We start from the raw sequence: 27,097 nt of genomic DNA, 5'->3' as shown, positions 1-27,097 counted from the left end.
ATGTTATAGCGTTTACAAAATAGGGGGTAGTTTTATGCCATTTTTATTAATATTTGTTTTTTACTAGTAATGGCGGCGATCAGATTTTTATCGGTACTGCGACATTATGGCGGACACTTCGGACACTTTTGACACATTTTTAGGGACCATTGGCATTTTTATACCGATCAGTGCTATAAAAATGCATTGGATTACTATAAAAATGCCACTGGCAGGGAAGGGGTTAACACTAGGGGGCAGCGAAGGGGTTAACTATGTTCCCCGCGTGTGTTCTAACTGTAGGGGGGGATGGACTCACTAGGGGAAATGACTGATCGCTGTTCATACATTGTATGAACAGACGGTCAAGCATTTCTCACCTTACAGGACCGGGAGCTGTGTGTTTACAGCCCCTGGTACTCGCTCTGTAACGAGTGATCGTGGGTGCCCGGCGGTGATCGCACGCTTGTCGGGATAAGGGACGAGCTCGCACGTGCGCCCCTAGTGGCCTCTTTTGCTAGGCAGCGTAGAGCTAAGGCTCTCGCGCAGGGGAAGCGACCTGTCGCCGTATAACTAGACTACAGGAGAGTCAGGATGCTCTCTACGTTGCAGATAGAGAAAGGAGCTGTGTTTTAATGGGCGTCCTGACTCTCCTGTAGTCCAAGGGAGGGTGCAAGCACGACACTCCACACCAGGGAGAAAGGCTCGCATTACTGTGTGGAGTTACAGACAGAAGAACGGGACGTGAGGATTTCTCAGAAGAAATAAGGACATTTAAAATCAAAATGGAAGGATGAGGTAAGTGAAGGAGGACTGCACTAAGGTAAAGGAAGCTATTTAGGGAAAGAAAATTGTACCTTTACAACCCCCTTTAAATAAATTAAAGTTTATGTGAACTTTATTATGAATTTTATGCCCATTTTGCTTATCAGTTCTTAGATATGGTGGTTGCATTAGTGTTTTGTAAAGCGGTATGAAACCCAAAACATGTACTATATTGCAGCTTACCAATTGTTAGATGTGGTGGCTGCATCAGTTTTCTTTTTCTAGGCCATTTCTCCCTCCGTTTTCACCTGGTGATCTGGCCAGTAACACCTCTTGTATTAAAGCACCCCCACTCTGGATAACAGACACCTTTGGACAGCAGTATTCTCAGTTTGGGGGCAGCCGAGCGTTGGTTGTACTAGCAGATTTAGATACACTAACAAACCAAAGCCAAACTCCAGCTTACACTTCATAAGCAGTTATGCTTTTTTGAATTTTGGGACAAAAATTTAATAAAAGCCTATTGTTATAAGTACTCCTTTCAGTGTCAAATGGTTTGTCTCATCTCGTTAACTGATCTGCTGGAGATTTTTTTTTTTATAAAACAGACTTATTGTCCAGATTACCAGGTAAACATAAGAAAACAAAGGAAAGAAAACGAATTCAGCCATCACACCTAAGAATTGGTAAGCTGCAATATAATAAAATGTTTGCTTTTGGGTTTAACTACTTCCTGATCACACTATAGTCAAAAGAAGGCTACAGCGTGGTCATCCAGAACCACAACCCACACGCACTGGCTAGGGCTCGCTATGATTGCCGTGTCCATTGGACATAGCCGATTACAGATTGGGGTAAAGGGACAAATACAGCAGCCCTTTACCAAGTGATCAGCCGTATCCAATCACAGATGAACACATTTAAAACACACTTTCCGCTTAGCACCATTCCTTTTCCCACGCGCTGTCAGAGCAAAAGAAGAGGATAGCTGGTAACCGGCAATTGTGACGGGGGACTTTTACACTGATAATCAGATAATTTTTACAAAGTGGCTGAATTCCTAGAATTCAGCTTTAATATGGCTTTGAACTTTTGTTCTTTAATTTTCACCTAATGATCCAGCCAGTAATACATTTCCTGTCTTAGGGTGCCTCCACCCTGGATGGAGGAGCAATGAAGCCAGCCTTGGAGATCAATATGGTCAACCTGTGGAGGGGGTAGTGGCAGATGCACTGACTAATAGATTAAAGCCAAACATCTGCCAACACTTTTTATGCCGTTACAGCAACAGATTTTCTTTTTCTTTTGTGATAAAGGTTTTCATGAAAACTGACTATAACAGCCCCCTATTCCAGGTAAATATCTCAACCCTCGACCCCTATCCTAGGTAAATATTTCCACACTCTTAACTGCCTGTCTGAAGCGTTATAAGACAACAGATTTACTGCCTGGATCACCAGGTGAATATAAAAAGGATAAAGAACCCCCCCCCCCCCCCAAAAAAACAAAAAAAAAAAAAAAAAGCAAAATGCAGCCAGTATTTGGACAACTACGTCTAGTGGAAAATGGACTTCTTCCTCTCCAACGCCTACTCCCGTTTCAAGGAATAGAGAGTTTTTTTGTTTTTTTTTAATAGTGCTAACATAATAGTCCTGCTTAAATGAACAGATGTTTTGGAGCCAGTTAAAAAGATTTCCCTTTTTTTTTCCCAATATCTCTCAAATCCATTTGCAAAGACTAATCTCAGAAGAGATGACAGTTTCTCAGTTTCGTCACTTGTTTGAGAGTAAGAGTTCAGCCTCTCTAGAGCGGAGGATGTGAAGTCACTAGGAGAGGCACCTACACAGATTATGTCAGCTGGCCCAGGTTTAAAGACTTCAGATCCCGGCATTGTTAATTGTACTCCTCGTAATTATGTGCCTAATTGGGCATTAAGATGTGTGTAAAAAAAAAAAAAAAATAGAAAGAAGAGCACTAACATGTGATGACAGATCTGAGCGGCCTAATTAACTGCAGCCGCCAAACACACATTTATGCAGAAAGTGTTGAGATTAAGGTCTGCATATGTTTTCTGTAGGGATCTTGTGGAAAAGAATTAGGAAAACATGTAACACGCGGAAACCTTCAACTGGCAGCCTGGTGAGGTCATAATCAGCCTTGGTAGTCTGAAGTGTTGAGTTATAACTTCCAGCATGCAGGAATAAAGGACATCATGGCAAATATGTTTGTGTTAAAATGGGATGCACTTAATAGGTCCAGACCTGTAAAAATCACTGATTGAAAAGTTTAACACTACATAAGTGAAACATTTTCAAACACACAATTCCTGGTTTCCTGATAGTTTTATTAGTAGAAAATTAATACGATTTAGCAAGCCAATACTAAAATAAGGCTACACTATTGGTCCAATACAGGATAAACCTGCACTACATGTCCATGTCACTGGTCCCTAGGGTTCAGGCTTCACCTGTCATGGTGAGCATACCCCGTAAGGGTCGTATGCATTCCTCATGCATAGCAAGGATTGAACTGATGCCAGGAATGACAATGTGCACTGAATTTAACAGTTGAAAGAATAAGCTCTTTGCAAAAATAAAGCATGTGAATGGTCATTCGGCTTGGCAACCCTAGCACCCGTTTCATTCCTACTCAAAAGCACCAAAGCGTCAGGAGGAGGAACCTCTCCCGTCGCTTCTAAAAGCGATCCAGTGGCAAATCTGCCACTGGGATAATATTTTATCTAAAAGCCGGCTGCTTGAGGGAAAATTATCAGGGTTATGGCATCTAGCTGCAACCATAACCCCAGTAATTTAATGTCAAAGTCATGATGTAAATTCCCAGTTAGGCGGTCAGCAAGTGGTTAAAGCGGGAGTTCACCCATTTAAAAAAAAAAAAAAAATCTCCCCTTAGCTTCCTGCTCGTTCGGTCTAGGGGAATCGGCTATTTATATTAAAATATGTGCAGTACTTACCCGTTTTCGAGCTGCATCTTCTTCCGTCGCTTCCGGGTATGGGTCTTCGGGAGCGGGCGTTCCTTCTTGATTGACATTCTTCCGAGAGGCTTCCGACGGTCGCATCCATCGCGTCACTCGTAGCCGAAAGAAGCCGAACGTCGGTGCGGCTCTATACTGCGCCTGCGCACCGACGTTCGGCTTCTTTCGGAAAATCGTGACGCGATGGATGCGACCGTCGGAAGCCTCTCGGAAACCTGTCAATCAAGAAGGAACGCCCATTCCCGAAGCCCATACCCGGAAGCGACGGAGAGGATGCGTCTCGTAAACGGGTAAGTACTGCACATATTTTAAAATAAATAGCCGATTCCCCTAGTAATAACGAGCAGGAATCTAAGGGGGAAAAGTGCCCTCTAAGGGTGAACCCCCGCTTTAAGAAACAGACACTCACCAGCCCAGAAATCACAGAAGGCACCGTCTTCGCTGGGGCCAGTTCTTCACTAGATCCTTAGCACTACCATCTTAGCTGTAGGAGGCGGCTATGATTTACTGACTGCACATGTGTAAGACTGCGCTGCACTGGTAAATTGGCCCGCTACCATCCGGTGTGTCCCAGGAGGTTGTGAGTGGGCGGAGTTCGAGCCAAGCTTAAGCAATTCTAGGACTAGGCGAGAATTGCAGAAGTGGTAGCGGATACCTGGTTTGAGGGGAGGGGGCGACTTAGTGATGTTTTCACTTTTAACTGAGGGTTCAGTTACCACCCACTCTCGATCTAACGCCCCCCAGTCTCTTCAGATCCCCCCATCCCAAGATCTAAAGAGCTCTAGACAATTGCACTGCACACTGCAAAAGTAGATTTTGTCCAAATCCTGAAGCTTGGCTTGAGAGAATATGCCCCAAGGGTCGGACCTCCAGAACAACCTTTACATCTTGTTCTGGGTACATCGATGTCCGGTTCCTTGCTGGTCGGAATTATTTCTGCTGCCGGCCCCCCCCCCCCCCCCCCCCCCCGAGTCAAAACTGAGGTGTAGCAACGTTGCTGACAATTTATGGAACCAAATTGCTTAAAGAGGGGTATGGGAATTTGACACCCCCAGAAGCGTGGGGAAGGGTGGCAACCTCTGTCTGTGTGCCCATTGGAGAAATACATCTTTATTTTGTCTCTCAGTGATAGTTCTTACTAGAAGAAAAAGGGTGAATTTTCTTTTTTTTTTTTTCTCAATTCCTGGTGTGCCTTCATAACAGAAAGTCAAAAAAAGTTCTCTTCAGCTCTGTTATTCCTCACCTACAACCCTTCACATTCTCATTAACCTGCTTCCATTGACTGAATTGTCAGCTTTTCGTAATCTCTAGGAATTGGCTTTTTACAACAGACCAAAAACTATAGTATAATGTATGTGACTGCATCCCATAATCTAAAATTCTTCAGTGTAGACAGTATTTTGTAGTAACCGTTACTCAATATTGTACTTCTAGCTTTCACAAAAGTTTCACACTGTCCTCCACTGAGGAAACGAAAACTATGAACAGCATGTGCACTAACCAAAGAAAATCTAACAGTTTAGAGTACAGAGACAATAAGGCTGAAATCCAGAATTTTCCACATATGTTTTTTCCTATGTGCAATTTCAGCACTTTTTACTACATAAAACAGACCTGGCTTTGCACACAGACATCACGAGTACTCTCATTTACCAGGGGAAAAAGAGAAATGGCTGAATGGAAACTTTAACTCACAATATTTGATATGCTGCACAATGCCAGAAGAAAATCACATTTCTAAACTTCACAAACTTAAAAGAGAACCTCAAAATCACAAAAATCATCAACTTACATCCAGCAATACTAGGTAATCTCACGACTGTTTTATTGTTGGCGGTGAGCCTCAGAAGTCCCCCTGATGAAATGTAAATCTCAAGCACCTCCTTTTCCTAAATATTATACCAGCAAGGGAATAACTATAACTATCCACGTGGCTGATAGGCGGCCCAAGAAGCAGGGGGTGGGTTGGGACCAGCAAGAAAGGCTAATAACTGCTGTAAGGTATAAAGTGTATGCAGCTAGAGTCTGATGGACTTTGGGGTAGTGTCAAATCTTTTAAATATGTAAAAAATCTAAACGCTGCACTTGCGTAACCAACATATAAAAATAAGTGGCCTAATTAGTGATGCACATCTAAAAAAATAAATCATAACATACAACCGTAGGCAGAGCACACTGTCATACAACAAAAAAACACAACAGTATGAAATACTCAACAGTCTTTATACTATAGTAAAAATTAATCAGTTCCCAGATAAGCATCCCAAACAGAGGTACGACCAACAATGAAGGTAGGTCAAAAACACATTAGCAATCCCTTGAACTTCAATGCCATTGCAATGCAAGTGCCCGGACTTCATACCCAACAGCAGGGTTTTCTTTAACCCTCATCACAGGCTTGCTTTAAAAACACACACACACACACACACACACACACACACACAATTAACCGTTTAAAGCTAAATTACACAGGGGTTGACAATATCCGGGCGTCAGGTCGCAATTGTGACCTGGCGCCCGCCGGTAATTGAGGCCGCGGCTTTGCAGCCTACAAGGCCGCAAAGCCGCGGCCTCAATTACCAGCCGCCGCGGGCCTGCCGCGATCGTGAGGTGGGGGCGCACGGAGGCACAGGATCCTGTGTCTCCGTGCGCCCCCGCCGTGCGATCGCCGGTAATTGAGCCCGCGGCTTTGCGCCTTGTGAAGTCCCAAGCTCTTCCTTCTGTGAGCTGCCGCCATCTGGTGGTAGCCGTTGGCATTACAAGTTAAACAGCAATTCTGTCATTTTTCACTGCCACCTCCTTCCCTCTAGTTAGAACCCCCAAACATTATATATATTTTTTATTCTAACACCCTAGAGAATAAAATGGCGATCGTTGCAATACTTTGTCACGCCGTATTTGCGCAGCGGTCTTACAAGTGCACTTTTTTTGGAAAAAAAAACACTTTTTTAAATAAAAAAAATAAGACAACAGAAAAGTTATCCCAATTGTTTTTAAATTGTGAAAGATAATGTTACGCCGAGTAAATTGATACCCAACATGTCATGCTTCAAAATTGCGTCCGCTCATGGAATGCCGACAAACTTTTACCCTTTATAATCTCCACAGGCGACGTTTACAAAATTCTACAGGTTGCATGCTTTGAGTTACAGAGGAGGTCTAGAGCTAGAATTATTGCTCTCGCTCTAACGATCGCAGCGAAACATCACGTGTGGTTTGAATACCGTTTACATATGCGGGTGCTACTCACGTATGTGTTCGTTTCTGCGCGCAAGCTCGACAGGGCGTGTTTGCTGGCTCCTAGCTTCCAAGCAAATTTGTCAAACTGTGTGTGTGTGTGTGTGTGTGTGTGTGTGTGTGTGTGTATGTATGTATATTACACATACACACATACCATACATGCACACACACCTTCCTGAGTCATATTGAAAGATGAGGAATTGTTGTGGGCCACACAAAAATGGACTAAAAATAAGAATAGCCGGTAAGCAGTTAATCACTGATATTGATAATGTAACCAATTAATAAAACTACATTTTTTTGTAATATTTTTTATTATAAAAGTAAAAAGAGGGCAACATAAAACTAGTGCAATATTTGACACTGTTTATGATAAACTAACGCATGAGTATCTGGTTGGATATATGTAGTAGCAATTCACAATGAATTTGTAAGGTGTTCATCAGAAATGTTGGTTCTAATTTTGCCCTTTGCGTGCTTCATCCTTGAAAAAATTCTCACAAAAATAAGTGCCGCCAAAAACGGATGACAAGAATAACACTGTAAAATGTTTCTTTGGCTGCATTTGTTCGCTAAAGGTGAAAACATTTTTGCAAATAATTCCCCCAAAAAGTTAAACATTTTTAGGTAAATATACAATTAAGTGTTGGGCCGCATCCAAAGGTGTCTTGAGCCGCATGTCAGACACCCCTGATATATACTGCATACGGGCAAGGTCCTGAAACTCTCGGCAGACTACAATACAGTTGGTCTAAGACCAGCCGCAGCCTGACGAGGCCATTCTTTTGTACTTCCTGTCTGAGAGCACCTTCCAGGTGTTAGAATGACTGCACCACAAAGCAAAAGTGTCCTTTTTTATTCATTCAATAATTGTCAAGCTCAATTACCAAATTAAGAGGAGGATGCAGAGCTGGGACTCAAGAAAACAGCTCTAACGGCTGCTGTGCTGCAGACAAATCAGATTGTTAAAATCACAAGCAAGAGAACTGGATGTGCCTTCAGGTTGCTTGCGCTACTGCTGCCAACATTTCAAGGCAATGGGCACTGCCCTTGGCATAAAGTCACTGGCCAAAAACACAACACCCTTTACTCAATTATGTATTTATCAACTGTCTTTGTAGCATTATGCTTTCCAGAGGCACCCGCAGTCTCATGAACATATGCAACTGGGACATTAACTCGATTTTGGTTATGTGAGGTGAGGGCTAAGCAGCCTGACCATTCCTTTCTTTACATTTGTTAGACACATGTAGTGTTTCATCTTCGCTATAGTTAGCAAAAAAAAATTTTTAGAGCTTCTATACACCTCCAAATATGAGCCAGAAAAACAAGACACTGTTCTCAATCACATCCTACCGGGCAAAAAAAACAAAAAAACAAAACGATGAGACAAAGGGTCGCCCTGAGAAAATCCCTCTCAGCGACTGCGGCCAAAACATTACCAGCGGCTCCATGTCTGACTGGACAAACAAAGCTATCATATTGCTCTGTGGTTATTATCAGGTCAGGAAAAATTCTGCTCACACATCAATCCCACCTAGTGGGCTTTTTCTCTTGTCTGCAGCAAATGGGCTTTGATGTCGGCCTTCAATGATTTGTACTGTCTGTCACAGAGGACGCTTTATTTGGTCTGATTTTGAACCCTACATAACCCTGTCTGAAGTAGTATTTGACTATACACTATTTATAAATTTTAAGAAAACCTGTAGTGGGAGAAATATGGAAGCAGCCATTCCCTATTTCTCCTTGCTGATCCAATGGTTTCAAACATTTCTGCGGAACCAACCCTGAATAAGCATGCAGATCAAAAGTTCCGATATCTGATTTTCATGGTTGCATGTCAGGTCGGTGGTTCAAAAGGTCTAAAAATCAAGGACAGCTAGATAGCAAAAATTAGCAGAGGGAGGTCATAAAATGAAAAGTGTATATATTACTGTCACCACAGACGTCTTGTAGGAAATATCTTGCATAACAGTCATACATTGTAACCACAGTAAACAACTGTGGGACTGGCCATACACTAGTACAGTGGTCACCAAACTGCAACCCTTTGCTCGTCTTTATCCTGCCCTTGAGGCATTATCCCTGACCCCAACAATGGGGCATAATTCCTGCCACCGACAACAAAAATGGGGCACTGCCCCCCCCATTTTCACCAGAACAGGCATTGTTTACTCCCACAGTCTGGCTCCCCTAAAGTCTTAAGGACAGTAACCTTGCCATTTCTTTAGAACATTTGGAGACCCCTGCACTAGAAGAATGTTAATGGGGTCAAACCAACCTGAAAGGAAATCATTAGTGGGGACAAAACATTAGTTCTTGGCCATAGTGATGAGAAACTTTTAAAGGAGCAGGATGCAATTTTTTTTCTCGAATTAACAAATATCCAACAGTGAATATGGTTTTCATTTGGGAAAGTCTATTCATTCCAAAATTAAATGTTAAAATCAAACATTTTGGAAATATTTTCGAATTACATTCATCAAGTAATTGAATGTACTGATGAGAATTTTCCTTTGAAAGTCAGAGTTACCGACCTGCATGTTAGTGTGGGTCTGACCAGACAGCTTTTTTTTTTTTTAAAGAGAGATTAGCTTTAACTGCATGCTACACAGTTTGGACAATAACAGTACAGGTATACAGTTTGGACAATTGGTTCTGACAAATACTGAAGGTTCCAAGACCACAGGAAAAAAACTACCTAGGGCATTTGTCTGCAGGCTACTGGTACTAAATAAGACCCATTCCGTGTCTGGATGCAGGTATTACATCAATACTACACATGTTTAGACAACACAACAGTCATTACTTGCATTGTTCGTATATATATATATATATATACACACACACACACACACACACACACACACTGAAGTTATTGGCACATGTAATAAAGTCACTGCATGCCTTCTACTTTAGTTTTTTAGACTGTCAAATCTATCTTTTCAAATCATCGTAGTTCCTATATCTTCAATACTTCCACTAAAAATGTGCTGCTGGAGACACAAGTCTGAGCTTTCATAGACCTTTTGACCTTGTAGTAAAAGTTGGCCCTCTACCAAAAGGTGCACTAATGCATTAAAATCTCAATTACCATAACTTATTAATGCTTCTGCCAAACACCTTTATCAGTCCAACAGCCTATTAAAATATCTGGTACTTTAGTGCACAAGCTGGCCACTCCCCATAACCTTCTGCGTTGGAAAGTTCAGCGCACAAGTGGAAAGTTACAAAGTTTAATGGTCTAGAAAAAACTTTTTTTCAACCCGATTATTGTTAAGTCGGCCTTGCCTACACACGATTGTGGGAAAAAAATGCTCTAGCAAAGCGCGGTGACGTTCAACACATAAGACGGCACTATAAAGGGGAAGTACCATTCGGATGGCGCCACCCTTGGGCCCGATTTTGCTGATTTCGTGTTAGTAAAAGTTTGGTGACAGACGATTTGTGCTTTTCAGTCTGTTACAGCGTGATGAATGTGCCATCTCCATTACGAACGCTAGTTTTACCAGAACAAGCGCTCCTGTCTCATAACTTGCTTCTGAGCATGCACACCACCATTTTTTTACGACGTTAAAAATTACGTGAAAATTTAGAGCATGTTCTAAATGTTTAATGGCCATTTTTAACGTCGCAAAAAATGCGCTGGAGTTCACACGCCGATCGTTTTTAATGACTTAAAAAAAAAAAACCTTAGTTAGACTTACCGGTAACGGTATTTCTATGAGTCTTTCAGGACAGCGCCTGGAGAGAGCGCAGCTCCACCCACTTCCCAGGAAACACTGCAGTCAATGCTATAACTTCCGCCCCCTTCCACCATGGCCTCAGTTGTTCACGAGTACCTCCGGCCACGCTGAAATTAGATAAGCAGAACATAGAAACTACACGCATTAGCATATATATATATTATCTTTAATAATAAAAGGGTGGGTTATCGGTGCTGTCCTGAAAGACTCATAGAAATACCGTTACCGGTAAGTCTAACTAAGGTTTTCTCACCTCGTCTTTCAGGACAGCACCTGGAGATGATAACCGAGTACTTACTCTAGGGTGGGACCACCGCTTGCAGGACCTTCCTGCCAAAAGACTGCTCTGACACAGAGAGCAAATCCATCCTATAATGACGAGCAAAGGTGGAAAAGTTCGTCCACGTTGCCGCTTTACAGATGTGTTCTGGTGAAGCTCCAGCCCGTTCTGCCCAGGAAGTTGCCACCGCCCTAGTAGAATGGGCCATTACTCCCGGAGGAGGATCCAAACCTTTAGCTTTGTATGCCTCATGGATAGCCATACGTAACCATCTAGCCAGAGTATTCTTGGAGGCCCCATGCCCCTTGCGGGATCCTGAAAACAGAACGAAAAGCGAATTCGCCTTTCTGAACTCACTAGAGACCTCTAGATAGCGTCTAATGCATCTCCTGACATCTAAGGAATGGAATTCTCTCTCCTTCGGACAAGAAGGAGTTGGACAAAAGGTAGGTAACACTATTTCCTGCGTCCTATGAAATACTGACACTACCTTCGGAAGAAAACTCGGATCAGTTCTTAATACTACCCTATCAGGGAAGATTGACAAAAAGGGCTCCAAAATGGAGAGCGCCTGAAGCTCGCTAACCCTCCTCGCTGAGGTGACCGCTACCAAAAGCACCAATTTCAAAGTCAGAAATTTTATAGAGGCGTCTACCAATGGTTTGAAGGGCTTTTTAGTCAAACCCCCCAGAACCACCGATAAATCCCACTTGGGGAAAAATTTAAACGGGGAAGGCCTAGCCCTGGCTAAGGCCTTAAAAAATCTGATGACGTAGGGCTCTAGAGATAAACGTCTCTCTAGAAACACTGACAAAGCCGCCACCTGTGCCTTCAAGGTGCTGGCTGCCAGACCCTTATCCATACCGTCTTGTAAAAACTCCAAGACGGAACAAGTATTCAAAGGAGAATAATTTTTACCTTCACACCAAGAATTGAAAACCTTCCAAGTCTTGAAATAGATGGCCCTCGTGACCTCTTTCCTGCTACTAAGTAGCGTATCTACCAAACGTTTAGATAAACCCTTCCTGCTAAGAATTAGCTCTTCAGTAACCAGGCCGTGAGCCTTAACCGACTCACGTCTGGATGAAGTAGAGGGCCCTGAAAAAGTAAATCTTTTCTGACTGGCAGTACCCAGGGATCTTCTACTGCCAGCTCCAACAGACTCGAAAACCAAGGCCTCTTGGGCCAGTACGGGGCTATCAGGATCAGAGTAGTCTTCTCCTCCTGAAGCTTCCGTAATACTAAAGGGATGATCTGAACTGGGGGGAAGGCATAGCACAGGCGGAAGGGCCAGCGTTGGACTAACGCATCTAGACCCTCTGCCTGGTCCATTCTGTTGAGAGAAAAATAAGCCGGAACCTTGGCATTGGACTGGGACGCGAACAGGTCTATCTGAGGGGTTCCCCACCTGTTTACTAGCTCTTGGAAGACCTCCGGGCATAAACACCATTCCGATTCCAGAACCCTCGTTCGACTTAAAAAGTCTGCCAGAAGGTTTAAGCTGCCTTTTAGGTGTACTGCCGATAGGGAAGCCAAGTTCACCTCTGCCCAGGACAGAGTCTGTAAGGCCAGATTGAGGAGTACCTTGCTTCTCGTACCCCCCTGTCTGGAAACATACGCCACTGCTGTGGCGTTGTCTGACAGAATCTGGACATGTTGGTCCAGAATCAGCTCCTGGAAGGCCCTTAGCCCTAACCAAATGGCACCGAGTTCCCTCCAATTGGAGGACCTTCTGGACTCTTCCCTCGTCCAGGATCCCTGTGCCATCTGCCCGTTTAGGTGAGCACCCCATCCCCACGAACTCGCGTCCGTAGTTAGGACCCTTGTAGTGGGGAAGGACCAAGACAGGCCTAGGCGCAGATTTGCCTGGCCTCTCCACCACCAAAGTTTCCTTCTCACTGAAGACGGAACTCTGAAACTTTTCTCTAGGGATTCCCCATGGGTCCAATTTTGAAGGATCGCCTGCTGAAGGTCCCTTGAATGGAGACGAGCCCACTGCACCGCCGGAATGGCGGCCGTGAGTAAGCCCATTGTGGACATGGCTGAGCGAACAGAAATCGGCACATTCGTCTGAATTGTCTTCACCGCAGCCTGAAGTTTCTCTATTTTTCCTTCTGGTAGAAAAATCTTTCCCTGAACCGAGTCTATGGTGTATCCTAGAAAGACTATCCTCTGGGAGGGCACTAGATTTGACTTCTCTTTGTTCAGAATCCATCCGAGCCCTTCCAAATGAGCCTGGGTCCTCCTCAGGTCCAGGAGTAGCTGCTCCACCGACCTGGCGAACAGGAGGTCGTCCAAGTATGGAATTATAGAAATCCCCCTGAGCCTTAGGGGCGCCAAAGCCTCTGCCACCACCTTTGAAAAGATTCTGGGAGAGGAGGAAAGGCCGAATGGGAGGGCTCTGAATTGGAAATGTCTCACTCCGCTCTCTGTTCTGATGGCTAGGCGCAGATAGCGCTGAGAGGAAGTCCTGATTGGAACGTGCAAATATGCATCCCTTAAATCTATCGATGCTAGAAAGCACCCCAGAGGAAGAAGCTTTCTCACCGAGTATATAGAATCCATGCGGAATCTCTTGTACCGGATAGCTAGATTCAGGACTTTTAGGTTTAAACTTAACCTGAATTTGCCCGACGGCTTCCTGACCAGAAATATATGGGAATAACAGCCCTCCCCCTGTTCTTTCTGGGGCACTGGTGTAATCACCCTCTGTTGGAGAAAATCTTCCACTAATGACAGCATTGCCCGAGATTTCTCTTGCTCCCTGGGCAATAGGGTCACATAAAACCGCGACGGTGGTCTTCCCGAGAACTCCAGTGCGTAACCCTCTGCAATCAGCTTTAGGACATACGGACTGGACGTCGCCTCTTCCCACTGTGGAAGGAAGGCTTGGAGCCGACCTCCCACAGCTCGGAGACCGTCACTGGGGCTTAGCAGGCTGGCTGGGGGAGCAAAATAACACCCCAGGCTCCCCGCGGCCCCTCTGGGACCGCCAGGGTCTACCACCCTGGCCTCTTTGCGCATCCTTAGGACCCTTGGCTTGGAAAAAAGGACGAAAATTTTTCTTGGGCCCCGAATCTACCTTTTTTAAAGGAAGAGCCTTCTTTCTATCCGCCGTCCTATCCAGAACGGCGTCTAGCCCTGTGCCAAACACCAAGTCTCCTTCAAAAGGTAACCCACACAGTTTCAGCTTAGAGGCTGTGTCCCCCTGCCAGGTCTTAACCCATAAGGCCCTTCTGGTTGAATTTATCAACGCCGAGGATCTGGCGGAGAGCTTTACGGATTCAGCAGATGCATCTGCTATATAGCCTACCGCTTTCATAAGGACTGGAAAGGACTCCAAAAGCTCTCTACGAGAGGTACCAGCCTCGATGTGACCTTTAAGCTGATCCAGCCAATGTTCAAGGTTTCTAGCCACCACAGTGGATGCCATAGCTGGCTTGAGATTAATCAAGCTGGTATCCCAGGCTTTCTTGAGCAGGGTATCTGCTCTTTTATCCAGGGGATCCTTAAGGGTACCTGTATCCTCAAAAGCAAGGTCCGTATTGCGGGAAACTTTTGAGAATGCTGCATCCAGTTTAGGCCTTTTATTCCATGCCTGCGTTGGATCTTCATCGAAAGGAAATCTCCTTTTCAGAGACTTAGAAAAGAAGGGTGCCTTTTCTGGGTCCTTCCATTCTCTTTTAATTGTCTGACAATACTTTATGTACTGGGAAGGAACGATGTTTCACCTCATCCAAGCCCTGGTACATCCTGTCATGCAAGGACAGCTGAGTCGCATCTTCCTTAATGTTTAGGGTAGAATGAATAGTCCTTAATAGGTCATCAACCTCTTCTAAGGACAGTTTATAGCGCGAGGAAGAAGTATCCCTTTCTTCTTCTTCCTCCGCCTCTGATCCTGAAATAACCTTTTCAGGTTCCTCCTCCTCGGACTCACTGTCTAACCTTCTAGATGTGGAGGGGGTACTGGCCCTGGCCTTAGATCCCTTAGTCGGACCCTTGTCCAGGAAGGAGCGAAAAGACTGGAAAGTCTGGTGCAACTCCTCCCTAAATGAAGAGAGCAACTCCCCCGTACCCTTGACGGTGGGCTGCTCAGAGGCCGAACTAGTAGAGGCCTCCCCCCTGACAATCTCCGCAATACAAGTTTTGCATAAAGGTTTGGTCCAGTTCCCTTTAAGGGAAGCTTTACAAGTAGCACACCGCTTCTTGGAAGGAGGAGGTTCTACCACTTTAAGTTTTTCTTTAACTTTCTGAAACGACACAAAGGACAACAACGCTATGTTTAACCTTTGTATGCCAGCCAACAAATCACACAAGTGCACACAGCTAGTGAACAATTAACACCAGAACCCATCACCGCTGTACCAGAAAAAACTACACACACACCCAAAGAAGTGACTAGGGTGAGTGAGGCAGGCTCCCCTCCCCCGAAGGGGCAGAAAAGAGGGACATAACAATACCCTGGCACATTGACCACCGCTGGGTCTCCTACCTGGGCTGGGCTGGTGCTTGTGGCTCCTGCTCCCGCCACCTCCGCTGCGTCTTCTGGCTCCATGGTCCCAGAACGCTGCGGGCGTGCGACAGCTTTTTGAATTTCCCGGTTTTTACTCGCCGCTGCGAGACCCAGGAAATAGCACCGCCGAGGCCACTCCTCCTCCTGCGTTCCAGGCGGCCGGAACTCGCACACCTGTCCTTTACATTGTGCCTAAGATACACAAAAACAAGACCCATCCACCAGGAAGACCCATCATCAGTGGGATAGGATCACTCTATTCCAGAGTGGGAGAATATTTGGATTTCTTTCTCCAACCCCTAGTTGTACAGGGGAAAGCCTATCTCAAGGATAGCAAAGAACTCAAAAAATCGTTAGCATCCATCACAGTTTCAGAGGAAACGTGGTTGGTAACTGTAGACGTAGAGTCGCTTTACACCAACATCCGGCAAGCAGACGCAATTCTGGCAGTAAAGGAGGCCTTGGAAGAAAAATCTTCATTACCCCAGGCCCAAATTGGATATTTGGTGAAGGGTCTTAAAATATCTATGGGAAACAACTACTTCTGGGCCCAGGGAGACTTCTACAAGCAAATCAAAGGAGTCGCAATGGGCGCCAGGTATGCCCCCAGTGTAGCTAATCTGGTACTTAACAGATGGGAGGAAGAGACCATTTTTAAGGACAATGTTACATCGCTTATATATTACCGAAGGTATATAGACGATATTTTACTATTCTGGGAAGGTCCCCAAGCATCATTGGAACAATTTTTATCCAAAATGAATACCAACAACTACGGTCTCAGTTTCACAGCAGAGTCCAGTAAGACTTCCAGCCATTTTTTGGACCTTACGCTAACGAAAAAGGGCAGCCGGGTCCTCACAAAAACGTATTTTAAACCAACGGACCGCAACGGATTCGTGCCTATTTCAAGTTGCCATCACCCAAAATGGCTGGGTGCAATACCAAAAGGGCAATACATGAGGATCCGTCGAAACTGCGATGATGTTGCAGATTTTGAACTACAAGCCGCAATATTAACTGAGAAGTTTATAGAAAAAGGTTATACCAAAAATGCATTGTGGAAAACGCAGCAAGAAGTCTTGGCAATGGATAGGGAGTCCCTCTTGGAAACTAGAGTGAGACCCCCCAGAAAAGAAGATGTACCTTTTATATCAGGTTACCACAGGCAATATAGAAGTGTGGAAAAAATTGTCAAAGAGTTTTGGCCTATACTTTTAAAAGACATGGATTTGGTCAAAATCCTGCCGAAACATCCCACCTTTATCTATAAGAAAGCACCAGGCCTGAGAAATATGGTAGCCACCAATGTCCCAGATCCTCCAGAAAAGCCACACACTTTCCTGGACGGATCCAGCTTCCACTACTGCACCCGCTGCAGATCCTGTAAGAAAACAAAAAGGCAAGGAAAAAAGATCAGTAAGTTCACGTCCAGTGTAACTGGACAAGAATTCACTATCAAACCATTGATAACATGCCATTCCAAATTTGTAACGTACGTCCTAGAATGTCCGTGCACTCTGCAATACGTGGGCCGGACTACCCGCGAACTTAAAGTCAGAATAAACGAACACGTGGCCAATATAATTAAAGGGTACCCAGAACACAGCGTGTCTAAGCATTTTGACTTGTACCACAACAGGGACCCGAGTCTGTTAAAATTCTATGGAATTGATAGGATTACCAAACATTGGCGTGGTACTGACCTTACTAAGGCAGTATCTCAGAACGAGACTCAATGGATACATCGTCTAAGGACTATGCGACCACTAGGGCTCAATATAGAGCTCGACCTTAATTGTTTTTTAACTGATGCGTGAACGGCAGACCTATGGGGTGAGCAAACAAACAGTTTAGTGCATCATTCCATACACACACCCAGAGGACTTTGGGAGATCCCCACTCCAAGGGGCTGGGCAGTTTGCACATCACCCATCGGTCAACCCATCTTGAATTGGGATCACTCAAAACAAAAGGGTAGAGGGAAAACACACATTCCTTGCACCACCTGAGCCTTGGAGTGTAGAATTTTGATTGTTTTACAACTAAAGTTACATACACACTCCTTGTACTACTCGAGTAGGATTGTATAATTTTTATTATTTTATAACCTATTTTAACTAATTTACAGGCTACGCAAATGGCACACATATTAAATAATAATATAACTGGGAGAACTAAAAACGCACTGCATCTAGATGGATTTAGAATACTGGTGCTATTTTGCACAATACCACATAACCCCTCTAGATGGCGCACAGAACACTATGGACCCATTGCATAGCATATTAAAAATGCCAGAGTTTTAAACAAATTCAACACGTCCAAATAAGAATTCAAAGATACATTTCAGGTATTTTAAGCAGCGAGCAGATACATGTATGTATTGATTTATGATTGGAGACAGTTTGCACAGCCATAATGTGTTTAATATGTGAGCTTTGGTAACTGGGACAGAGGCTGTCACATGATCCGATTGCCCCTCCCACAGGCTGATAAACAGACCTATATAATAGATGTCTGTTGCGTGTGCTGGATACGCTTCCTGAAGACGGTTTAACTGAAACGTGACGTCGAGGCGGTATCCGAGCGCACACGCATAGCCACGCACTTCCGGTCTCACTGGTTGATGGACAACTAGCGGTGGAACGCACGCTAGTGGACCAGGACGCGGCCATCTCTTATCTTGTCTTACTATCCCCACCACCTACAGCCACAGTGCCGGGAACGGGCACCAGCAACAGTAAGAGGCCATTTGGCATTGTAATTTTAACTTTTGTATATTAAATGGTTTTACACTATGGTGGTATCTCTTCTCCTTTCTTGGTACACCATTTGCTGCAATCGCTGACATTGGAATCCAATGAGACCCTGCTGATCCTCATTTAAAACAAGCCTGATCGACCATATTTTAAGTAATCTGGTCAACACCGTGTGGTAAGGAGCCATCCATTATTATTCTGGTGACCTATAGGTGAAGGCGGATCACTTCTATCTCGCACTTTGGCTATTTTGAAGATTCACAAGCACTTTAGCATTTGCACTTTTCCCTGCGATTTGGGATTGGATTATTTGCATTTTGCACCTGGACTTGATACAACACTGGATCCATTTTGCACTTAACTATTTATTTGCTGGACATTCTTTTAAATTTTTTTTTTTTTATATATTTTATTTATTTTCCACAGCATTTGGCACTATTGTACTTATAGAGTTTAGACTATAATCTGTTTGGTTTTTCACATAGATTTGGGTACACAGTTACACTGTGTACTACTCAAACGCACATTGTGACACGCATCCACTATTTTGATATAGCGCCCCTCACCTCACTATACAATATATGCAAGTCAGTCACCTGATTTTATTTGGGAGCAGCTTCACTCAGTTAGTCACTTGATTTATCAAGTATATAATTTAGTGTAATTCATTTGGCGCGAGATTTCTTTTTCCTGTGAACAATTAACACCAGAACCCATCACCGCTGTACCAGAAAAAACTACACACACCCAAAGAAGTGACTAGGGTGAGTGAGGCAGGCTCCCCTCCCCCGAAGGGGCAGAAAAGAGGGACATAATACCCTGGCACATTGACCACCGCTGGGTCTCCTACCTGGGCTGGGCTGGTGCTTGTGGCTCCTGCTCCCGCCACCTCCGCTGCGTCTTCTGGCTCCATGGTCCCAGAACGCTGCGGGCGTGCGACAGCTTTTTGAATTTCCCGGTTTTTACTCGCCGCTGCGAGACCCAGGAAATAGCACCGCCGAGGCCACTCCTCCTCCTGCGTTCCAGGCGGCCGGAACCGGAAGCCGCCACGCGCCGCCGGAAGTCCCGCCTCCACCCGGAAAGGACGTCACTACGCCCTCCGCTCCGGGACCTCGTATGCCGGAAGAACGGCACCTGACCGCCCCCCCGCAAGCTACGATGCCCGGACTCAGGGAGCGGGACCTCCAGCAGCCTCTGTCCTCGCCGGACCGAAGAGGAGAAGCACCCGACCTTCACCCGCGCGTCAGGGGAGAAGTCGAGTCCGCCTCCTGGAGGATCACCTCCTAATACATCAAACACCGGTATGCCTCAAAACCACCTTCCCCGCCTGGGGAGAGAACAGCACACCCCTGGTTCCCTGCAGCGCTTCCACCATGGCCGGAGGAAACACTACAACTGAGGCCATGGTGGAAGGGGGCGGAAGTTATAGCATTGACTGCAGTGTTTCCTGGGAAGTGGGTGGAGCTGCGCTCTCTCCAGGTGCTGTCCTGAAAGACGAGGTGAGAAAATTCACATCGCGAAAAACAGTCGAGTGTACGCGGCAAGAGGCATATATGTATAACAGTATGCAAACATGGAGGACAATACATTTATGGGATCTTTTGAGGACTAAATTGCAGATTGGGGTAGTGGATATGACCAGCTGCATCAGGGAAGGGGGTGCATTTGAGAAAAAGTCTTTCAGCAAGGTTAATATAAGTTAGATTAAAAAATATTTTTATCAAATTAGTTGATGCATAAATGAACACACCCCACAACAAACTACTACATCTAGTAAATTTTTTGACCTCCATTATTTGTAAGGACAAGTTGGTGACACAGTGCAACATCTATCTTTTTCAATTCTTCACCAGCTACCTCTTTTAGAGGCTGGATGGAGAGTGATGCTCAACTCGTCTCTTCAGAATTCCCCATATGTGTTCAATTGGGTTTAGATCAGTAATTGGCCACTGAATCACTTTCATCCCTTTCTTCTTCAGAAATGCAACAGTGGCCTTAAATATGCGTTTTGGATCATGGTCATGTTGAAAAAGTGCATGACGACCAAGGGCATGGAGTGATGGTAGCATCTTTCAATATAGAGCAGTAAATCTGTGAATTCACAATACCATCAATGAAATGCAGATCCACAACAGCAGCACTCATACAGCCCCACAGACAGATACTGCCACCACCATGTTTCACTGTAGCCACCATGCATTTTTCTTTGTACGCCTCACCTTTGCAACACCATACCAGTTTTGAAGCCATCAGTTCCAAAAACATTAATCTCGATTTCATCACTCCAGAGTCCCAGTAGTCTTCTTTCTCAGCATGGGCCCTGGAAAAATCCAAGTGTGCTTTTTTGTGCATGAGCTTGGATTAGGAGAGGCTTTCTTCGTGGACGACACACATGAATGTCATTCCTTCGCTGTATTGCGTCATGGGAAACAATCAACTCAGTTTGGCTTTCTACTTCTTGAGCCAACTGCAGTGAAATTGCATTGTGATTTTACTCAACCTTGGTCATCAGAAGACTCTCCTGTCGAGGTGTTAACTTCTGTGGATGGCCTGGACGTCTCTGTGAGATGGTTGCAGTTCCATCTTTATTGTAGCAAAAGTGATGCAAAAATTTAACAAAGCTTTGCTGATCTTCTTGTAGCCTTCACTTTTCATTGTGCAAAGAAAATATTTTCTCTTTCTCTGGCCTTGTGACATTTCTCTTCCATATGGTGCCATTACTGAGAGCATGAAATGGGAAGGGGCTTGCAACATTGTCTTAAATTAATTTGTTAGAAAAAAAAAAAAACCTTTGTTGTGCAAATTGACCAATCTTGTTTGCAATCAATGGCCTGCAATTGTGGGAGCATTTTGTAGTATTGGGTGCCATAGAAAATGTTGATTTTGAAAGGAAAGTAAAAAGGTTTTCTGACAAATCTGTTGTGGTGTACCCATTTATGCATCAGACTCTTCAGTTTTTAAGCAATAGCTACTTTTACACAAAATATATCCAAAAAGTATTTTATTACAGTGAATACGTGATAGAAATGTATTAATTAAATAAAATGAATAATAAAGGAGATATTAAGGGAATATCTGTACAATTATTATATCTGCTTGGATAATGGGCAGGCTACTGCCCATTAATATGTTTAGTCAAGGCTACATTGAAAATCGTAACCCCCTTTCTTCTAAATGTATTTTTGTGGTAACCCAATAGTATGCTTACCAAGAAGCTCCCTGGAACCGAGTCATAGCACTTTCAACCACAGAGGTATTGGCAAAGGTTATTTGGCATGCCATCGAGGTGCCCCTGGGATGACTATTGGAGCAGTTCCCAGTACAATAAAACGAAGAGAAGCGAGGGCAGTACCTGGCCAGTGCTGGAATTAAACTATACTGTTAATGTAGAAGTCCCTGCCATTACCCACAGCCAGGTCAAAGCAAAACACGGCAGGTTTACTCAGCATGCAGCTCCTGAGGCAAACACTTAGGATGAGTGGTTTGAAATTATTTTAATTACCTAATTAACAAGCTCTAAAAAGGACAACTGTCGCACAATAGTTCAAATCACTGAAGATAGCCCTGTAACACATTTCACCTACCTTCTACATCACTGAGAACCTTCTTGCAGAATTCCTTAGAAAGAGGGATGCTTCTCATGAGCACATGTCATTCCTGAAAAATAGTTTAATAAAAAATAAGCTGATTACTGCCAAATAAGTATGCAGTATTTTAAAAACACATTATTACAGCTGGACTCCAAAGGGCCCTTAAAATAAAGGAAAAATAAGCATGTCATCCTTTCCCCAATAAGCAAGGGTTTACATGTTTATTTAGTATAGAGGAAATTTAAAAGCACTCCTCCCCCTTTCCAACATCATCACATACAATGCAGGACCAGCAGTGCTGCACTGTGCATGAGGATTTCATCGCCCTTCTCAAATTGCAATAATGGACAGCGAGGAATAAGGCAAGCATTTCTCCGATTTATCCTCTCCTAGACCAAATCCTTGTTATCTGATGGGGATGGAGTGGGGAGGGGGCATATACAAATAGCTGACTAGGAATAGGACTTCGATAGTAGTTGTCCAACTGAACTTAATCTGTAACTCGGAAGATGTTTCAATACTAACCCGAACAACGTTTTTAGGGAGTTCAAATTTTTCTCAAAATTTCCCAAACTTTCACATATCCCATTATATTCTTACAAAATTAAAATTCCACTATAATCCAATGACGGTGGCTGAGTTACTAAGTGTGGCCAACATTGCTGGAATATGTTCCCGGCACCTAAACTGAAGAAGCTGCTTGGCGAAATATAGTGTAAAATCTTCAGTTTTAGGTAACCAAAATATTCGCTTTTACTACGGTTAACATATATAATATGGCCTACATCACTGAGATCCACAATACACAAGCTTTGCTTAGGACTTTACAGATAGATAACAAGGTCAGCAGTGAAACGTTTGATCATCAACCAACTTAACACATCTTTTAGACCCCTTTCACACTGGGGTGGCGGGCACATTAGCGATAAAGCACCACTAGTTTTAGTGGGTTAGGGTTAAAAGTGCCGTGTTGCAGCGCTTCCGAAGTACTGCCCATTGATTTCAATGGGCAAGAGCGGTGTAGGTGCGCTGTATACAGCGCTTACACCTCCCCAAAGATGCTGCTTGCAGGAATTTTTTCCCGTCCTGCAAGCGCAACGGCCCAGTGTGAAAGCACTCGGGCTTTCACATTGGGGAGGCGCTTTACAGGTGCCATTTTTAGGCGCTAAAACGCCTGAAAAGAGCCAACATGTACCCGCTTCAAGCCCTTTAAATAGGTCCACTATTTTATCTTGTTTCTTTAGTTATTTTTGCAGGATTGCTTCATAATTATCATAGCAGCAAGAAGGAAGCTCCCAACAGACATCAGATGCCATTGTTATGTTATAATATGCTTATCCATCTATTAGAGACCTGGCTTAAAAGATCAGCTCATTCTGCACACCTGTGACCCATTTTCAGCAGACAGTGGTGTGAAGCTCTGATCCGGTCACATGATCCAGCTGCCCCGTGTCAGCCAGCTGTGTTTGAAGGGGAGAGAAGCAAGCGCCGACAATGGATGGTCCATGGGAGCCTATGGGTGATATCACAACTCCCAGGCATTACCAGCCATTGTCATGCACTCCCTCCACTCACCTGCAGCTGATACAGGGGGAGATCATGTGACCGGACTGGAACAACGCTTCCTTTGAGCCTTTCATACCTACCTGCACATGACCTATAAAAGTGCTGTAGTGTGAGGCTAGCTTGTCATAATCCAATGTAGGTGTCTAACCATTGGAATCCATCCAAAACAGAAACACAGGTTTTAGCCGAATTACGTTTTTAAATGGGGAGCATTCTAATTTTGACAGTTTTGATAATTCGAGGGATAAAGGTCATATTACATTCATCATATTTAACAATCTACCAAATGGGATTTAGTAACTTGAAAACACATCAAAACTACTGCTTTAGGACAAGCCGTACCAAGATTAATCCTGGGATTACAGGAAATGTTATGGCATTTACAATCATCTCATTAAAAAGGTTCAGTTACTGAGCAAGGATATACTTTGCATGGAAAAGAGATTTCCTCTCTGACAGCACGTCAGAAATTGTGTGCGAGGAAACACCCATTATTAGGTTATTAGATTTCAAGGAAATGTAACATTCTGTAAATAGTTTATCCAACGAGAAATCTTTCTGCAGACAAATTCTGAAAGCCCTGCTAATGAACTACGGCTCCTGGCAGGTCCATCCAGTTACTGGTATTCAAACAAGAAAACAAAGCTGGAAAAATGCCAAATCAATTAAAAAAAGTACAACTATAGGCAAAACCATTTTTTTTTATTTTGGCTAGAGTAACGAAGGGTTATAACCCGTTTGTTTATTTTTTGCCATCTGTGCCCCTGTTGAAAGTATAACCTTCACTTCCCGTCACATCCAAAAACAGGAAATGAGAAGAAATCCCTGCAAATTAGGGAATCCCCTAGGGAACCCCATGCTTCCCATTGGAAGATTTCCTCTCTATTACTTTTCTGATGACAACCTAAAATTTGGGATTTTCTTTTACTTTCACTTTTCAATGCTAATGGGAAACAGGGCAAAAAGAGATGATGAATCTCCCTAATGGGGACACAGACAATAAAAACCGACAGGTTTTAATTCCTGTTCACTCTACTCAAAACTTAAGAAAAAATTTACAGTTACACTTTAAGAAAAGAATCCGAAAAACACAAGCGGCGCTTGCTTATATTGGACGTGGGTGGGCTAACTCCCGCTGTTATTTAGATATGGACATTGCTTACTTCCAAGGGCGGTGAGAAGCAGGAGGCATCCTTCATTATTGCTATTGGTTTGTGATGTTAGGTTGGGGGAACCTCTTCTCCTATACCTCTTTGATTGGCACAGAGACATGCAGAATATTGTTCCACATAACATTTGGAATGGAACTGGAAGCGAGAGTTTGCTGTTGCGCATTATGTACCATGGAAAAATTCTACGTATTGCAAAGGTCACTCTTCCACTGCATCTAAAAATTATCTATCTAGCTTTCTAGCCATCTATCTATGCACAGTAAAACAGTGCTTTGTGTCTAGGCAAGTAGTTCAATAGGGCCCCAAAACTGTTGGTTGTTCTAGAAGATCTTATCGGTTGTATAAAAGGTAAATCATAGCGTGCTAGCACTTAGAACAGACATCTCACTTAATGCTGATTTTGCAGTGTACAGATCCATTATATAGACAAAGGGGAAGTTGGATTTTGCCTAGCTACTTTAAAGAAATGTACACATATTACAATGTCAATGTCAGCATAATATACAAATATCACAAAAGTCAGCATATTATGCTAATAATTCAAGGATCAGCAAAAGCTAGTTAAGAAAAATTATCAAGAAACTGATCGACACATGACCAGGGCAGGAAACCAGGAGTTTGAAATAATTGTTCTTATAAGCCAAGATTATCAATTACTTTTACAGTGGGGAACTGTATGTTACAAAATTGTGGCTATTAAAGCTGAAGTTAATTCTGTTAATATTTTGCCTTTACCAGTTCCTCTCACCCCCCCCCCCCCTCCTTACCAAGCTAATTACCTTTTGAAACCATTTGGTTAAATTCTGCATTCCTTCATTTAAAGTTTAAACCCAGTGGAATCATCGCAATTCTCTGTGCTTCTGTATGCAATGCAGGTAGATTATGGCTTTTGGAAGGGTCCAGAAAGGGGCTGTATATAGCTTCCAAAAAACATCACAAAACCCATATTCAGCACTCCTCTCGAGCCCTCAGCTGTGATGTAATGGTGGGCTGGTTCTTTGTGGACTAATGCAAATGTCAAAATGTCTTGATGAGTGGATGTCAGTCAGGAGGATTGGGTGTTTCTAGGCCAGTGGTTCTCAACCTTTCTAGTGCCGTGACCCCTTGATAAAATTTCCCAAGTTGTGGGGACCCCTAAGAGTAAAATGATTTCCTTAGCGTGGGTTGTCAGCACCCAAGGCAGGACAAGTAATTTGCGCCCCTAACTCAGGGACATTTACCGCTCCCTGAGTCCCTTCTACTCGTACCGTATTAAACACTCTAGCTGTCTTTCTTGTTCTCTTATTCTTTCTCTCCCTTTTTCTTTGTTCCTCCCCCCTCTTTTCCTCTCCCTTCATGTATTCTCTATTTGTATTCCTTCTTTTACTCCTTAGTGGGGAGGTGGGGGAAATGGGATGAGTGGCAGTGCTGGTGGGGGGGGGGGGGGGTTTGGGATGAGTGGCAGTGCTGGTGAGGGGTTTGGGATGAGTGGCAGTGCTGGGGGGAGTTCTGATCGGCCAACTTAGGTGCTCTTGATGAAGGTCATCTGCTGATCTGAGAACTGTAGTGGGGACTTTTAATGGCAACTATTATCACAGGTAGTTATACTCACTGTGTCTTTGACTTTGTGGTGTCACGTAGCAGTGACACCTATGCTGAAATCAGGAGATAGGGTCTCCTCCAGCCAGGTAATGCCCACATGTGGGACTGAGGCCTCAATGATTTAAAGCCAGGAAGAGAGGAGGATTCCATCTCATTGCTGCAGCTTTTAAAGCACATTGTGCAGTAAAATCAGAGCACGCCATTTCACTACAGGAGAGGAGCATGTGCAAAACTGACTGCAAATGTTCAACTTTAAAAGACATTTAACCACTTCCCACCCAAGGTACATCATGGAATTTTAGTGGGGATATCTGAATGATGCCTGCAGCTACAGGCATCTTCCAGATATCATCTTTTTCAGCCGGCAATCCGGTGCACTGCAAGAACAATCATAGCGGCAGCTCAGCAACTTGATCATTCCTACAGGCGACGATTGGCGAGTCGAAGAATCACTTGGCCACTGACGGAAGTTGAGTATAGAGATTTCTGGTGACCAAATGGTCCCGAGTCATCTCTACGACCCTCGGAGTCTAGGGCACGACGTTATGACGTCACGTCCGGCGGAAGTAAACAATGCCGGGTTTGCGGCTGGAGACAGTTTATATTTTTGATCTCAGCCTTTTCAGCCTGGAGGAGAGATGTGGGGTCTTATAGACCCCACACCTCTTCATAAAAAAAAGAGGACCTGTCACACACTATTGCCATTACAAGGGATGTTTACATTCCTTGTAAAAGAATACATTTTTTTAAAGAAAAAGTGTAAAAATAAAGACTACATTTTTAAAAGCACACACAGAAGTGAACGCATACATAAGTCACGCCCACATATGTAGACGGTGTTCTAATCACACGTCAGGTATCACCGCGTGCGTTAGAGCAAGAGCAACAATGCTAGTCCAAGACCACCTCTA

General features: G+C 43.9%; 1 protein-coding gene across 1 annotated transcript in view; it reads right to left on the bottom strand.

Moving 5' to 3' along the window:
* LHFPL2 (LHFPL tetraspan subfamily member 2) overlaps window positions 1–27,097 on the bottom strand; it is a 149,053-nt gene that overhangs the window by 68,444 nt on the left and 53,512 nt on the right. The window contains exon 2 of the mRNA XM_040340763.1: window positions 21,862–21,934. The gene's annotated coding sequence lies outside the window, so the exon portion shown is untranslated. The remainder of the gene's footprint in view (window positions 1–21,861; window positions 21,935–27,097) is intronic.

Source organism: Rana temporaria, chromosome 1 (genome assembly GCF_905171775.1).
Source record: "Rana temporaria chromosome 1, aRanTem1.1, whole genome shotgun sequence".
In the NCBI taxonomy this organism is placed as follows: domain Eukaryota; kingdom Metazoa; phylum Chordata; class Amphibia; order Anura; family Ranidae; genus Rana; species Rana temporaria.
The sequence above is the reverse complement of the archived record's forward strand: the minus strand, read 5'-3'. Positions and strand labels throughout refer to the sequence as shown.